Source organism: Neomonachus schauinslandi, chromosome 9, assembly GCF_002201575.2.
Source record: "Neomonachus schauinslandi chromosome 9, ASM220157v2, whole genome shotgun sequence".
Lineage (NCBI taxonomy): Eukaryota > Metazoa > Chordata > Mammalia > Carnivora > Phocidae > Neomonachus > Neomonachus schauinslandi.
In genome coordinates, this window is record NC_058411.1 from 85,704,252 (window position 1) to 85,711,889 (window position 7,638).

Sequence of the window (7,638 nt, forward strand, 5' to 3'; positions counted from 1 at the left end):
GAGAGGCATGAGCGGATGGAGCCGGGGCCTGCGGACTAAGTGGGTAGATTCGAACGGTCCCGCCCGCCCCGGGCGTTGCTGCCCGAGCTCGCTCCACCCAACGAGGGCCTCAGGAATCTTGGGTCAGGATCTTGGTTGCAGATCCGCGGCAGAAAACCATTTTAGCGCCTTCTTGCTAAGTGAGAAACCCAGCAGCTTGCTTTCCTTGAGTTGATGCTTCTCTGGCAAGTTGGCAAAATTTGATGCACCGTCAACGTCAACTTCGAGAGGGCAAGGCTGCTTATGGTCGTCAGCAGTTCTAAGTCCTGCTTTGTATTTACTGTTGTCCTGTGTGTGTTCGCTGCCATGTTCCTGTAGCCTCCATTTATAACATGGACTAAACCCAAGCACAAAATCTAGTAGGGGTTTCCGTTTTGGCCTTTGGTTCTGTTACCCAAATTTAAAACAATTAAGTTCTGAATAGTAGTTTCTGATTTAGATCTAAGTTGTAATGGTAAAATGAAATGGCAATAAGCCTCCCCATTCCCCTTCTCCCTTGAAGTCTTAAGAGATTCCTTGGATGGGTTTTAGGGGCTTCTGGAGGCCTTAAACTCATGTGCAAAATACTGTGGCTTATATGTATTTTCTTGAGTTAAGTCCCTTAGCTTTTATCATATTCTCAAAAGGGTTTAAGACTCAAATTTTAAGATTTAAAACAGCAACACTGTCAGGGGAGCTAACACTTGGGAGTTGAATTGTACTGAAACTCCTAGTTATCCTGTGTTAATGGATGTTGTATTTTGACGATAGTCTACATGGGTTACCAAATTTCAAGTCACAAAATATATAAGAGAAAGTCACATGGAGCGTCATTTTCCTCCGAAGATTCAGATGGCACTTTAGAATTTTGCATGCCTCAGGTGCCAGAGCACCAACTGCTTTTGGATTCCCCAGCAATCCCTCACTTTTGAATGTGCACCATATTCCTACAGAGCTGCCGCCATGGCAGTCAGGTTAGGAAACCTGGATCAGAGATCCCGTGGTTCCCAAGACTGAGGAGGACAGACTTGCCTAGAGTATTCAATAACCAGAGCACTCAGGTCATTATCAGCTGAAGGGAGAGTGCTTACTGAGCCTTGCTCTCCTAACCCCAAATATCTTAATCCATTCAACTCAGGAGTAAATTATTTGTTGTTTTTCATTTCAGTTTGTTATATTGCCTGAAATTCTGCTAATGAGAAATACAAATGAACAAAGCAAATATGTCAGGAATGTGATTGCTCTTTCTTTGGTATAAATTCTTCAAATAAGATTCCATTCAAGGAAAGGGGATAGATGTTTTCAAGAAAAGTTGAGGCAGAACATGGATTATTTTGGGTACTTAACGGTATGCTTTGTTGGGAAGGGCTGCAGTTCTGCATCCCAATTTATTTTTACTATTTTATATTGCTGGGTACCTGGACAGAGTGATAGGAGGATAACAAAAAACTATATAGTGATTTTAATGTATGTCCACAAATTCTGATACTCATCACATGCAGAGGTAGAGCTTAATCTCCCTCCCACTGAATGTGAGCTTCTCTTAGTGAATACCATATGGCCTACAATGAATAGAATATGACAATAGTGACAGTGTATGACTTAAAAGACTAGGTCATAAAAGGCACTGCAGCTGCCTGCTTGTTCTCTCTTGGATCACTTGTGCTGCGGAAACCAGAGTTACCATGTCACGAGGAACTCAAGCAGCCCCGAAGAAAAGCCCAGGTGATGAGAAATGGACACCTCCTGCCAAGAGCCATGTGAATTAGCCATATTGGAAGCAGATGCTCCAGCCCCAGGTAAATCTTCAGATGATTGTAGCCCAGGAGATGTTGACTGAAATCCCAGGAGAGATCCTGAACAGAACCACCCAACTAAGCTGCTCCCAGATGACGCACAGAGACTGTGAGATAATGTTTATTGTTTTAATATGGTAAGTTTGGGGATAATTTGTTACAAAGCAATAGATAACTAATACACTCAATCTCAACTTGCCTCTGTACCAGGAAATACAGTTTTTATTTTATCACATGGGCCCTTGTTCCTAGGCCTGTCCTTGGGCTAGTGGCATGATTTCTATCGTTGAACTTTAAAATGGTCCGAATAGGGGCACCGAGGTGGCTCAATCATTACGTGTCTGCCTTCGGCTCAGGCCCTGATCCCAGGACCCTGGGATTGAGCCCCACATAGGGCTCCTGCCTGGCAGGAAGCCTGCTTCTCCCTCTCCCACTCCCCCTGCTTGTGTTCCCTCTCTCGGCTGTTTCCCTCTCTGTCAAATAAATAAATAAAATCTTTAAAAAATAAATAAATAAAATGGGCCGAATAGACTTCTGTGAATAGTCTTGGCATGTAACCACCATTTGCAACCATATTTCTATGTATTCAGAATTTATAACAATAGACAAATGAACTTTTGAAACATAATCCATTTATAATCTGGTACTGCCTGCAATTCAGCTAGCTATTGCTCAGCATGCCATTCTTTTATGAGACTTCATACTTCTTCAGTATGAAGAACTTTTCTGCATAGGCAAATAGATAAAGTTGCTAACCATTTATCCCATCTCTTAACCAGGTAACTCATAATACACAAATTGTTTAATAGTAGATGTAATTGTAATAGTAGATGTCTGACATTTACAAGACACGTATCTCTGGTGGTCAACTAGAATTGCCCCACAATATCCTATGTCAAAACCTGTCTTCTGGCACAGACATTTCTGGGAACAAATGACAATGCTGAAAATAATACCACAGCTAACCTTTACTTGAGGCTTTTTTATGTGCCTAGCACCTCCGCAGGGGACCTGATTTATATCAGCTCACTTAATCCTTATAGCATCACTATGAGGAAGTTAATTATTCAAAGCATGGGTCTTGAAGTCTGTGTGTGTGTGTGTCCTGGTTTCACCATTTAGTCCTATAATCTCTGGCAAACCATTTGACCAATTTGGGCTTCAATTTTCTTACCTATAAAAGGGGCTTGGGCGCCTGGGTGGCTCAGATGGTTAAGCGTCTGCCTTCGGCTCAGGTCATGATCCCAGGGTCCTGGGATCGAGTCCCACATCGGGCTCCCTGCTCCTTGGGAGCCTGCTTCTCCCTCTGCTTCTCTCTTTCTCTCTCTCTGTCTGTCATGAATAAATAAATAAAATCTTTAAAAAAATAAAAAATCAAAGGGGCTTGATGAGAGTACCCACTTCCCAGGGCTATGGTAAGGATTCAATGAGATCATGTATGTAAAGCATGTAAAACTTAGCATATATAGCTCCTAGCACATAGTAAGTACTCCATCAATGCCAACTATTAATATTTTTTAAGTAGAGGGACACCTGGGTGGCTCAGTTGGGTTATGTCTGCCTTCGGCTCAGGTCATGATCCCAGGGAGCCTGCTTCTCCCTCTCCTCCCCACTCATGCTCTCAGCCATTAGCCTACATTATCCTCTCAGTCTGTTTCCACACACAAATGGAATGATCTACAGAAAAGTAGATTCCTTGAGTGTGCTAGAAGAAATTTCTATTCCATACGCCAAAGATTTGCCAGTACCTCATGAGACTTCAGCATCATGCTGTGAAATCCTTCTTGGAAAGGAAGGGGAAAAAGTGTTAAAGTTTTTAAAAATGGAAATGGGGGGGCACCTGGGTGGCTCAGGTGGTTAAGCATCTGCGTTCGGCTCAGGTCATGATCCCAGGGTCCCGGGATCAAGCTCTGCCTTGGGCTCCCCGTTCCGCGGGGAGCCTGCTTTTCTCTCTGCCCCTCCTTCCTGCTCTGCTCTCTCTCACTATCTCTCTCTCTCTCAAATAAATAAAATCTTTAAAAATTTTTTTTAAAAATAGAAATATGGGAAAAGGTGCCACTTAATTGACAGGCTCAAATGTTGCATATTCTCCATCCTGAGAATTCCGTTCGTCATTGAAATAGGTGATTGTAGGATTCCCAAAGAATGTTTTTGGAATGTGACCCCCTTATCTTTTTCAGGAAGGGATGAAAGCTGTCAGATACATATGGACAAGGGTTGGTGATGTGATACACAACTAAAGAGTGTAATAATTTCTTCTTTTTATGGATTGCTCTGGTAACATAGAGGCTGGAAATTCAGTTTAACCTCTCTTCCAGGGGAGGAGAAGGACACAGGGTAGTTAAGAGAATTGCCCAAGGACAGGCAAGTTTCCTTCTTGGACAGGGAGGAGATGAAGGAGAGGGTCTCTGGGCCAAGTCCATGTATCCTGCCAGGCAAACCAACCTGTGAGCCAAAACCTACACTAAACAAGTTCATTGTTTTCACACCTTTGTTTTTATCTTCCCTTAGTTTTTAAAGTAAATGCACCGATGAATTTCTCTAACCATGTCTGGCTAAAATTAGAGGGAATAGGAGCTGGGAAGGGTTTAAAGTATAAGCACACCAGCCCTGCAGTCTGGAGGTGGCAGCTGGGCTCGGGGAGCTTGAAGGTGAGGGTGGAAGGGCGACTTTGGACATGCTTTGGGAATCCTTCATCACAGACAAGAGAAGCTCGTTCGGCTTCTAATTTTGCCATCCTTTCGCTATGACCCCTAGCAGCATACTGTTGCTGAACTCATTTTCTGTCTGTAAAGTGGAAAATAGTGTTTGTCCTACCTATTTCGTAGGAACACTGTAAGAATCCAATGAGATTTTGCATGTGAATACCTACTTTACAGCTTTATTAAAGACCACGCCGTCTGAACCAAAATGCAAAACATGGGTACAGACAAATGCTGATTGTTAAAAATCCTCCACTTGTATCTGTCCCTTCCCAGGAGAGTTGAACTCCAGTCCTTGGTTTGTTAAGGGCATATTCTGACTTCATTAGATCTCTAGATCACAACCACACACATTACTGTTACTATTACTTCATTTGTATCCTAAGTTGTTTTTGTGTCCAGGGCACCTAACATTGTACTCAGAGCAGAAGCGCTGTAAATTAAATTCACACGGATTTATATGCAAAAATATTTTAATCATAGAGAGTTCATTCATAACATTAAATTCCCCTCAAACAAATGTTTGTATTTCTTGAAGCTGGTGTGTAGTTTCCAAGAAATCCTTAGTGGTGAGATTAATCTGTCTCATACTGATTGGAGATGATTAATACACTAATACTCAGTTGATATTTATACAAGACTTATTTCCAAGAACACTCTAATGTTTATGATTAAAGCAAGACAGAGAAGCAACTGCAGAAAAAGTGACTCTTCTGTGGCCTCTAACAAGTGGTGGCTTCAAACAATGAAGGCCATTGTATAAGAACTCCCTCCTGGGGTTATTGTGAGGATTAATTAGATTAAAATCTGCAAAGTGTTTTGAGTTTTTCCCAGAATTCCTTTATAAATAAAGATGGCATTAATTCTTTTTTTAAGTATCATTATATGGGTCCTCCCAGAATCAAATGTAGCAAATTCACCTGCTATTTAACTCCCTGTATTCCCTGAAGCAAAAAAACCCACGACTAAGGCAACCTAAATGATTCTCTCTAATGGTTTTAAACTATGGCAGCACACGAGAGCGAGCAGAATTTAGTACCCTAATCACAAAGATCTTGGTGTATGGTTTACATGACACAATAATGCCTCCTAATCACTATGCCACATGGTAATGAGATATAAATTACTGTAATTATTACAGCTGTTTTATACTGACCCACAAAGTTGACCCTCCTTTTTGTGATTTACATTTTACTAACTCACATTCTGCTCACTTACAAATAGGGTTTAAGGCAGCCTTCGAGGTGTTCCTCACCTCCAAACACTGGAAATGATGAGGATTTTTCCTGATAGTAGGTACTGTCTAATCTTCCTTGTATGTACAGAAACACATAGACACAGATGAAAGACAGGAGTCTTACCAACCAACTCTCCAGCAGCCGATGATGTAGTGTTGGAATGTAAGTTAAGGTCTGGAGCCGACGGCGAAGAAAGAATTCTTTGTTTTTCCAAGAAAAAATTCTTGAGACGTCTTTGGTGCAAAAGAAGTGATTTTATTAAAGCACAGGGACAGGACCCGCGGCAGAAAGAGCCGCGGCTGCTGCCTGGCGCCCTGGGATTGTGATTATATACTTTGGGATTGGGGGAAGTAAAAGTAAGGGAGGTGTCCAAAAGGACTTTCATATGCTAAAGAAGACTCGCAGGATACCTGAGGCCTGGCTATTGTCAAACTAAGGTTGTTTTCCCCTCTAGCAAGGCATTAACAGGAAGACAATTGGGAGCTTCCTGGAGGAACTTTGTACTCCGCCTGCCTCAACTATTTGTCAATGGGCTGCAGGTTATAAGGACATTTGATTTTATCTACATTTCCTTCTGCCTTTGTTTCCCACATCACTGAGGTTCCTTGGGAACCCCTTCTGCTCTGTCACCTGGTCTCTGATCTTAATCCTGTTCCCAGTGACCCACCCAGCCCATGCTGTCCCCTCCCCTGACCCAGAAGGAGCCCCTCTGAATGTTGAGTGGTGGGTGTGGGGCGACCCAATTGGGTGAGTGTGGGGTGACCCAATTGGGTGGAGGCGGCCAATTGGGTGAGGGCAGTGAAAGAATTCACCCGTGGCAGAACAAAGGAGATAGAAATTTATTGAATACAAATGGGCAGGACAGCAAAGGAGAGACTGTCTGCCCCAGGGGGGCTGTGGTGGGGAACTGTAGTTAAGGGGGGAAGGTGAGGAGGTATGGGAACATAGAATTCTCCTTTTTCAGTACCTGTGCCCTGTTGTAAGCAGCCCCTTGGTCAGCTAGGGCTTATGGCTATGTGGAGGTGGGTCGCCTGATGGGCCTGTTTGCATTCAGCCTGGTGGTCCCTGTGGGCCCTTTTACCTGACTCAGGTTTCCATTGCTCAAGCCTGTTACGTAAAAGTGGACTTTACAGTGGGTTTATGGTAGCAGAAACTCTGGAGCCGGCCCAGGTGGAGTCTGGGAAACAGCAGGATAAGAAGGCCATTGTAAATGGGGAACCCATCTGGCAGATGACCAACTGTCCTGGTTTACTTGGGATGGAGGGTAGTCCCAAGACCTGGGACTTTTCAGTGTCCTGGGATGAGTTTACCTTGTAGCAAGAATAGATGTCTGTAACCATGATATTGCTGGGCAGGGCGAGTATCTTCCCTGGGAAAGATACCTTGTTCCTTTCGGGCTCTGCAGCACACTGGGCTGGGTGTTCTCGGGAATTCTCTGGATGTGATTCCTGTCACAGTGAAATGGAAGAGGTCATACGTGTCCCAGAGGGAGGCCAGCCACACCGAGGTAGGGGCCCCAAGACACCATGCCCTATTCGAGCCATCGAGGTCCCAAATCAGTTCTGTAGCTTTGCAGGTACGGACACTGTGCCTGAGGATGAGGCTGGGGAAATCAGGGTATACCAGATGCCCCCAGAGACTGATGAAATTACTGTGAGGTTGATTACTTAATTCTCCTGGGGCTACAACTCTCTTAGTGCCCTGGTAATGCCCTCTTCACAAGACAAATGAATCTGAGAATCCAAGTAACCTTACAGCTAGAACAAATGTGACTGGGGGGCTTTAATGACATTATTTACAAGCCTCATGACCTCTCCTGGCTTTTTGTGTTCCTGGTTCCCTACTGGGGTGTTCTTCCTCATTCTTGGTGTCTGGCTAACCGCT